The following is a 10,493-nucleotide window of genomic DNA, read 5'->3' as shown; positions in this document are numbered from 1 at the left end:
ACAATGAATAATACAATACAAGCCTGTTGTATTGCTCTATGTTGTATTGAAATTCAAATCTTGGAAATAAAGTTTGACGTCTTTTAATCCATATCAAATGTAATTAGTCAGCGTTATTTCTCCAAGTTATGATGTGCATATTTTAATGTCCCTAAGTGAGCAACATCTGTTTAAAACTCTTAAAGATCGCGCAAATTCTATTATATTAAGTGTCTTAAATTACATTTATCTGACTATAACACTACCTGATTTTGTTCAATTTCGTCAACGAAAATAGTCTGAAACAAAGTCACAGCTGAGCCGCATCTCTGTTCAAACACACATGTGTTTGTTTATGAATGAACGCGCGTTTTTAAACCAATCTGAGTCATTGATTCAATTACCCATTCCTGAAGAGTTGCTTCATTCCTGAATAAATGATTCAGTGATAAAATCAGTGACTTAACGGCATCTGCTGACAGTTTTAGTTTCATTTTCATTTTATCTTTTTAGTCATTTAAATCATTTAATATTCCTATATTTCAAATGTTATATTTAACATTTTTGCATTATTAACGTTTATTATTAACATTTATCTCAACATGAATGTTATGTAGGCTGAATTAAACGTTTAAATCATTACCTGCTTCAGAATGATGTTAAAGAAATCATTGTTGAAACGTGCATTTAGCCTGTAACGTTACGAATAAAAACACTATAACAAAACAGCATAAACAATTATTAACTGTACAAGGCAAATTATATGTAAAGTTTTCAGAATGAGCATTTTGTCATTTGTAAACATGGTGATCGTCCGATGTTTATCATGTTCCTCTGCTGCTAATGTATATGTATATGTATAATGTAATGTATATGAACGTAACTTTTTAATAAGCAGAGGGAATTCCCGACATTAAACAATAACCGTTTACATGCTTAGGACGTTTGCGTTGTGAGAATGTACAGTGACACGTCAGATATGAAAACGCTGACTTGTTAGGTGATGTTTTCCCATTAAAGTCGTATTATTTCCTATTCATTCAATAAAATGTTTGCGAATTCTAGGGAATACCAATATGGCGGCGCAGTGGCTTCACTTCTATGACGTCATGAGCAATCCTGTTCTCTATTACAGATCAGTGGTTTCTATAGTCTTTGAAATAAATAACCAACGCCTGTCGCTCATGTCGTTCCAGACCTCTATGACTGACTTTATATGTGAAACACAAAAGCTACAAAAATAACAATAATTTCTCAAAACGTGTTTTGCGTTTGACTGAAACCTGCTTCAGAGTAATGATGGAGACGAACTGAGGCGAATGCTGTGATCATGAATATTTCCGCTTTCATCTCGTGCATCTGTTTCTGTGTGAAGTTCCTCCTCACACACGTGTGCGTTTGAACATACAGATGTTTCCGTCCATCAGATGAATGAACTGAAGCTTTGTTCTGTTTTCCAAAGATCCGTTTGATGTGAATCACAATAATCCATCCGACAGAACCAGCATCAAATGAATTTCACAAAACATAAAGAATTTATATATAATGAAATTATAATTACTCATTTGAACCCACTGTTTCATTATTTAAACGTTGGGTCAATTCAGGCTGATATATATTCCCTGGCTCTCTCTGTTCACATTTAATATGTCTTTACAAATGTACTTCAGATTTGCTTTGCGGGTTTAAACTGAACTGCACAGATGATCCGCAGGTGTTTCTGAACCGCATTAATGGAGTGAGAATCACATGAATCATTGAGAGCGGATTCGCTTTGATGTGACGCTGCGTCCGTCTGTCCACATCAATGACACTCTGAAGAGAAACACTGAAATTTTCATTAGCCTCTTTCTAAATGACTTCAATATAACATCTTCCTTTAAGATCCAAACCAGATCTCAGAAATTCACTGTTGATAAATAACTATTTCGTTGTAGGACAGCAAAATCAGATGTTCCAGGCGAGGAGAAACTCTTTGTCATGTTGTTGATGTCAAAGATCATTTGTTCAGTTTTTCAGATTCATCTGTCCTATCATAATCAGCAACATCTTCATATAACGTTTGTTTCTGTGTCAAATCACATCTGCTGATGTTTATAGTGTCAGAATGTGCTGCACAACCACATTTACACCATCAAGCTGTTGTTGTTTTATGTTTAGATGTGTGTTTGTACTGTAAAATAAGACAAAAATACTGAGAAAGAGCTTGAGTTTTTTGTTGTCTGATCAGAAGGTGCAGTAAAAGGTATTTCTGTATTCTAGTGCTTGCATTTTCAAACTTTGAAGTCAGAATCAGAAATCGAGCTTACACACACACGCATTTTGTCTTGGTGACAGAAGTTTCCAGTGCACAGACAGGATCACAAGTGACAAGACACAGATAACAAAAATAAACAAGTGATTAGAATAAATATATGAAAAGACACAAACAATAGACACATAAACGAGTGATTAGAATAAGAATAGAATATGGGAAAGACAATACACAATAGTTAATATAATGTAAGTACAGGTGTTCTATATACAAATTATACAAGGCAATTGAATGTATGGAAGATATGTTAAAGCGATAGCGTACCTATAATAAATGTACGTATGGATAGCGGTATTGCACATTTTATTGCACGCTGGGGGGAACATTTAACTGTTCATGAGGTAGATGGCCTGAGGGAAGAAGCTTTTTCTATGTCTGGCTGTTTTGGGACTCCGTGCTCTGTAGCGCAGTGTTAATTGAACTAATTTTCTGATAACTGGGCAGAGACGAGGTAAGTTTCACAAACAGGTTTTTATTGATGATCTCAGAAGCTTCCAATGTAAAGGCATAAATGGAGGTGAGATCATAAGGTGGAAGCATATAGAATTATAAGGTTCAAAGTCTTATCTGGTGTGTAATCCTCTTTAGCTTCGTTCCTTTAGAGATCTTTGCATCAGCTCATCCTGGGAAGACGAGCAGAGACTGGTAGGTATTCCCAACGTAGAAAGCTTGAGAGCAGCCGCTGACCGAGTGAAGTGCATGTGCTTATATGTGGTGTAGGTAAGTGATTCCAGGTGCGTCCAGCTAGAAGTCAGGTGACTGGGAACGAGTGACTGTGGCTGGTGAGACAGGTGACTGTGTGACATTAGACCGACGACAAGGACGACCACGTGCCCTGGGCGTGGGACGGTCCGGATGGGCCTGGTGGAAGTCTGAGAGGAGAGTCGGATCCAGGACGTAATCTCTATCGACCCACGATTTCTCCTCGGGACCGTACCCCTCCCAGTCTACAAGGTATTGAAGTTTGCCACCTCGCCGCCGAGAGTCAAGGATCTCGTGGACTCTAAAGATGTTATCAGGGATGATCTCGGGCGGAGGAGGGGGCGTCCCCTGCTCTGTGGACGGAGGGAGAGCAGGATTAACAAATGGTTTCAACAAAGAGACGCGGAAGGTACGTGAGATGCGATAGTTGTCAGGTAAGTGCAATTAGTAAGTGACTAATTTGATCTGACGTGCAATAGGGAAAGGACCTATATACCGGGGACTCAGCTTCTTACTGGGCAGCCGGAGGCGGATGTCCCGGGTGGACAACCAGACGCGGTCTCCAGGTCAGTAGATGGGATTGTCGTAACAACGTGCGTCTGTGTCGTCCTTATGCCTCCGAACTGCCTGCTGGAGATAGATGTGAGTCTCATACCCTCTCGCTCTCCTGGAACCAGGAATCTACCGCTGGGATTTCTGAAAGCTCCCCGGACCAGGGCAACAGTGGTGGCTGGAAGCCGAGCACAAACTGGAAGGGAGTTAGGCTGGTGGTGTCTTGCCGTAAAGAGTTCTGGGCATATTCAGCCCAGGGTAGAAACTGTCTCCAGGTGTCCTGGTGTTCGTGGCAGTAGACCAGGAGATACCGCCCAGTCTCCTGGATCTTCCTAACAGCCGGAAGAATCCTCGGAATAAAGTTTTGGACTTTACTGTTACAATGTGTTTTTACAGGAAAAGCTCAGGAAATGTATTCCGCTCTCACCCTGGAACAGAGTGGTAAGTATGATGTTGTGAAATCTGCTGTATGATACGCCTATGAACTTGTACCTGAGACATATTGCCAAAAATTTAGCAATCTTAATAAAAATGACAATTGCAGTTATGTTGAATTTGCAAGGGAAAAAGAGAATTTATTAATTTATTAAAATTACAACTAAAGATCAAGTAAGGGAATTGGTGCTTTTGAAGGAGTATAAGCACTGTGTTCCTCCTGCGGTAGCTACTTATCTAAATGAACACAAGGTGAGCAAACTTTCTGAGGCTGCAATCATGGCCGATGAGATTGTGTTAACCCGTCAGGGGTCACTCAGTTCAGTGAGCTTTAAAAGTGACATGCAAAAGTCTAAGTTTTCTTCTCAAGCTAAGACAAAGCCTGCAGTGTTGGGACAAAATGTTAAGGTAGCTGTTGTTAGTAGTCCTAGTAAAACAACACTTTCACGAGTTTGCTTTTATTGTAAAAAGCCTGGCCGTAAAATCTCTGACTGTCCTGTTCTTAAGAAGAAAGAAAGATTTTCAAAACCTGTTGCTTTAGTTGCTACTTCAGCATTTGTGGATGATATTCTTGAAAAAAGAAAAGGCCTTTTGTCTCGTCCCTGTGATAAATCTGTTAATCCAAGTGTCATTGGCTTTGGTTTGTTGAAGTGCCTTTGCACCGAATCCATCTTTCCTCTGCCATAGTAACTGGTGATGTGGTGGTTGGTGTTCGTTCTGCACTTCCAGTTCCTGGAATTTCGTTTATTCTGGGGAATGATTTGGCTGGGGGAAATGTTTGGGGAGAGAAAAATGTGGCAGCTCCACCCATAGTAGTATCTGTACGCAGAAAATCTGAAGTTGAAAAATGTAACCCAGAATTTTTTTTATTTGTTCCCAGCTTGTGCAGTCACTCAATCGATGGCTAACCAACTACCTGAAAACCAACTGGCAGAAGTCCCACTCAATAACACCTTCTTTCCTGTCATTAATGGAGGTGAACCAGAATCTGAAGTCTCTCAAGGTCTTGAACAAAAAGACTTGAATGTCTGTTTTTCACCTTTTTCTAATCAGGAAGAATCTACAATATTGCACCCTGAAACTGTTGACACATCTGATGTGTTGTCCACTTCTGAAGAGATTGGTACTGATTTTATTGATGTCGGTGATTGCTCTTTAACCTCTCTTTTGCAGATCTCTCGAGGGAGGTTAATAAGTTAATAAGAGCACAACACACTTAAGCCTCTATTTTCTGTAGTAGGTTCCAAGAAGGGTTCAGATGATCTGCCTTCATCGTATTTCCTGGAGGATGGCCTTCTTTGTAGAAAGGGGATCATGCATAAAGATGAGGTGGAATCTTATACCCAGATTGTGATTCTTCTGTTGTTTCGATATTTTATATACCGAAATTGGCTCACCAAGGACTTGCTGGTCATACCGGAGTCTGGAAAACTTATGACCGCATTATGCGACAGTTTTACTGACCTAGGGTAAAACAAGATGTGGCCAAATATATACAGTCCTGTCATACATGTCAGATTACCAGTAAGCCCAATAAAAAAGTGCCAGTTGCCCCATTACAGCCTATTTCTGTGGTTTCCAACCCTTTTGACCATTTGATTATTGATTGTGTTGGTCCTCTCCCACGATCAAGGGCTGGTCATCATTATCTTTTACTATTATGTGCCAGACTACCCGTTATCCTGCAGCTTATCCTTTAAAGTCTATCACCACTAAGTCTATTTTAAAGGCCCTCATTAACTTGATGTCTACTTTTGGTATTCCTAAGGTTATTCAGTCCGATCAGGGTTCAAGTTTTATGTCAAAACAATTCCCACAATATTTCCAGTGCTTATCATTCACAGAGCCAAGGGGCTCTTGAGAGGTTTCATCAAACCTTGAAGTCTCTTTTAAGATCTTATTGTGTGGAACTTGATGCAGATTAGAAAGAGGGTTTGCCGTGGATGTTATTGGCTATACGTGAAGTAACCCAAGAAAGCCTGGGGTTCTGTCCGAATGAACTAGTGTTTGGGCATACAGTGCAAGGGCCTACTGCTGTTTTAGCTGGTATAGTTCTAAGTCGCCTCAAAGTATCATAGATTGTTAATGGGTTCCGCCGTAGACTTTATGAGGCACGGGCTGTAGCTAAAAAGAAATTGGGCAAGTCTCAGGTGAAAATGCAACCTTTTGATAGAAAGGCTAAGTCTAGGAGTTTTCAGGTGGGTGATCGGGTACTGGCTTTATTGTCTCTTCCTTCCAACCCATTTCAAGCTAAATTTACAGGACCTTATAGCATAGCCAAATGTCTGACATATAATAATTATGTGTTGAACACTCCTGATCATAGGAGGAAAGTACAAGTTTGTCACATTAACCTATTAAAACCTTATGTTGAGCCAGTAAGTACTGCTCCTGATGGTGTTGTGACGTGTACTTCTAATTTAGAACAACAGGGTGTTACTCCTTTTCCTTTTTCTTGTAATACAAGCGTTGACCCTTCGGAGAACTTTGACGATGACTCTAATCTTCATTCTCCGGGAAAAGTAGATGGGCGGCTTAACAACTCAAATCCTTATCTTATTTGGGCAAGGGAGAGAGAAATTATGTTATGTTATGTTATATTATGTTACTAATCGACGTGAGTTACAACATTTCGAGGTATATTTAGGATCGATTGCTGCTCCAATCATCATTTATACAGGTCACAACACTTTGGTTTTCCTTAATCGGATGAGGAATCGAAATCAGCGAGTTATGCGATGGAGTTTAATTTTACAGCCTTTTCATTTGGAAATGAATCACGTGCGAGGAAAAGATAATGTAATTGCGGACACTGTCTTCAGGATGTAATTTCATGATGTCTGTGTACATGTTCTTCTCTTTTTCTCTTTGCATTTCTAGGGCCCAGAAGTGCTGGGAGATGAGATGGAGTGGAATGTGTTTCATGGATAGCTAGATTATATTTTTGACTTGTTGTGTCTAATACTTTTCTCGTGTTTTTTTTTTGTTTTTTTTCTCCTCTCTTACTCTTAGATTCTTTGCAGAATCTTTTTGAGGAGGGAGGTGTTACGAGCCCGTTTTATCCCTTCCCTGCCTGTTGGTGGCAGTGTGACATCTATATGTGACATCGTTGCCAGTTAAAGATATTATAGGCGGAGAGTATAAAAGGTGTTATGGAATGGATCATCGTCACTTCCTTTGGTGGAACTTTGTTCTCCAGAGAAGTCTTTGCTCCAGCTTTCTTTTGTTAATTATTCTTTTTGTCAATATTTGTTACCCCAATGGATTACCTTTTTTTTTGTTTATTTCTAACCCTACACCCTTGCTGTTTCCCTGTTTCTGTAACCAACAATTTTTCCCTTAATAAACGATCCTGTAATTTAAAATATTCTTTCGTATATGTGATCTTCTTTATGTTTGTTTCAATGAATTTAGATATTGAACAGCTCATATAATGTCAGCGGTGACTCATGTTAGGGCTGGTTGGTTTTATATTGTGATATTATAAAATAATTGTTTTGTGTCATGACCTGATGAGAAGGAATAAGTCAAATTTAAGTCTTCATCTTGTATTTTAGTGTTCGTGGGGGGTTTTAAAGGAGCCCAGCGATGATGAGAATCATTAGTTCTCATCCAGACGTATCTCTGATGAACCGTTTGTCGTTCAGGCCATTTCTCTGAGCTCTGGACCTCCACGATTCACCAGCTTTGCTCTCAAACGGCTTTCTGTGTGTTTTCCTTCCCAGTAGGCCTGGAAAATGTGTTTCAGTGTTTCTCGTGCGATCCGTCATTCAACAGTCACGTCCGTTTGGCCTGCGGTCCTCTAAACTCTGGCCAGCGTGTGATGGTTTATGAAGTGGACAGTAATAACGGCTGCAACACCTTCCCCTGAAACGCAAACCGAAGTCACGGTTCTGTGTTTATGTGAGGTGTGATGTTGATTTGCGTTTGATGTGACGCCTCTGGACAGCCGATGCATTCTGGGACGGCGCTGGACAAATAAACACCGGCGCAGAAATTCAACAAGTCGACGCGTAACGCGACGTGACTCCTGTGTGCCGACAACGTACGTGCAATAAAAGCATCATCAGACGCCTGTCATGTTAATGGTGTTGCTGTAAATGTGACGTCTGATCCAACACGGGTCTCTTTCAGCTGTGTTTTATGTTTCTGTCTGTTCACAGTGTTATATTCTCAGAAAACACACAGACTTTATTAGCTGTGAGCGCAGACTGAGCTCAGATGAGAGGAACAATCAGTCACATCAGCAAATGTACACAGTCCGATTTATTTGGCTGTATTTTTCACATCACATGAATGTCTATAAACGTGTGAACGCATTTGAATAAAAATCAGCAAGGAACACATTTTATAAGGTAGGCCTATTGTTTGCTCTGTGGGTATACGTGTAGGTGTGTCTGAGCTTATGATCATATTTTGACGCATAATTAGATTCATGAGATTTATAGATCTACTTATAAGGAAAGAATGCATCAATACTCAGAGTTTCCATATGTGGGCCAAAACATGCATTTTCCTTGTCCCATCTGTTGTCTGAGTATGCAGGCAGTGTTCATAAACTTCAGATTTATACCTAGTAAGAAAATAAATATGAAGCTTTCAATCCACAGACACTTTTAAATTATTTCAGTAACACCAGCTGGAGCAACTCTCGCTCTCGCTCTCTCACACACACACACACACTATTGAATTTTAGAACGAAAAACAATAATAAAACATTCACTTTAGATTATTTTATTCATTCAGGAAGCAGGATTTGATTTCGTAGTAATCAGCGGCATCGCTAGGACTAATCATTCAGCGCTCGAGTCCTGAAAGATTTTTCTCTAGCCCCAAATGATTTCTGAGGAATTCACGGAATTTGTCAGTTTGAATGAATTATTCAAAAGCCGGTCATTACACACACGATATGGACTAGTATCTGTAAATATTCAGCCGCAAAATACCATTAGATAAGATAAATGAATATTTTATACCTTTATTTGATAACCAGAAAAATTTAAATACACAACAGAATTTCATAAGGCTGTTGTAGAAATAAATGAAAGTTGTATTGTGCATTCAAATAAATAGACATGCCAAAACAAATTTGGTAACAATTTCAAAGGGCCTGTCACAAATCCACCAGCCTCCGTTATTAAGTCCGTCACAAGACAAGGCACCTTTGCACACTACATGTCCCAGAATCCCTCCTGGCTCACACCTGCTCACAATCACCACACCTGTTTGCCGTCAGCTTCATCAGTGGTTCTTTATAAGCCCGCACCGAGCGCTCACACATCGTCTGATCTCGTCTAAACCTTCTGAGTTTAACTTACCCTACATCCTCATCTGCTGCGGTTCTTGTTTGCTTACCAGTGATTCACCTGTTTTATAAGGAAATGGATACTCACTAGATCAGCGGACTCAAAGGACTCACCTGTTCGGACTGTAATTCGGGATTCCTCCTCTGGAACTTGCTCTGTGGACAATTACCTGCAAACAGATAAGAAGGTGAACCTTTTGAATCCACTATTGGTGATATTCCCCTGAGTTTATGCACTACTTTTTGTTTAGCTTGTGAAATCCTGAATAAATCACTGTTTAGCTGATTCACCTGCTCTCGTTTGTCCTTGAGTCTGTGGCAGGGCCCTAAACATAACTTTTGATAAATTGATGTTAAACTGTATAAGTGTAAGTGTGTGTGTTTTTAATTTAACCATTAAAAAGGAGTCCATTAAAATTAAAACAGGAAAAAAAAACTGAATTTAAAATGGGGCCCTATTTTTGCATTCAAATGTATATATTTGTTACAGTTGTAAATACTCTTTCAAATTTATTAAGTTGGCTTGAGAAAGCCAACTTAATGAAATGCTATTTAAACTTACAGTTATTATTATTCTTCTGAGACTAAAATTTCTGACTGATTACAAACTCCAAACTAAGCCCAGATCTTCAGACTGATCTTCAGGTCACGGAACCGGGAACACTTCCCATAACACCGATGTACTCAGTGCATCGTAAGAAGAATGGCATCTACGCTAATATTAGTCTGTTTCTTTCTTATTCCGAGGTCACCTTAACCACCAGATCCAGTCCGAACCCAGCCCAGACGGTGGATCAGCACCTAGAGACGACCTCTACAGCCCTGAATGTCAGCGGAGACCACATCAACTAGATGAGCCCCAGAGACGGATCCCCAGTGAAGACCTCGTCACCTAGACGGCCGTCGGCACAGGACCACGGGAACCAGATGAGTCCTCTGCGTCTGGCCAGAGGAGAACTGGCCCCCCCGACTGAGCCTGGTTTCTCCCAAGGTTTTTATTCTCCATTTGTCACAGATGGAGTTTTGGTTCCTTGCCGCTGTCGCCTCTGGCTTGCTTAGTTGCAGACACTTATTTCTCAAACGATATCGTATACTATTTCAACTGAACTGAGCTGAATGATGACATCATTGAATCCAATGATGAACTGCCTTTACCTGAAAATTGAGTGTTTACTGTTGCCCTTTTGCATTATTGATGCACTATTT

This window comes from Labeo rohita, chromosome 5, assembly GCF_022985175.1.
Source record: "Labeo rohita strain BAU-BD-2019 chromosome 5, IGBB_LRoh.1.0, whole genome shotgun sequence".
Taxonomy (NCBI): Eukaryota; Metazoa; Chordata; class Actinopteri; order Cypriniformes; family Cyprinidae; genus Labeo; species Labeo rohita.
The sequence above is the reverse complement of the archived record's forward strand: the minus strand, read 5'-3'. Positions refer to the sequence as shown.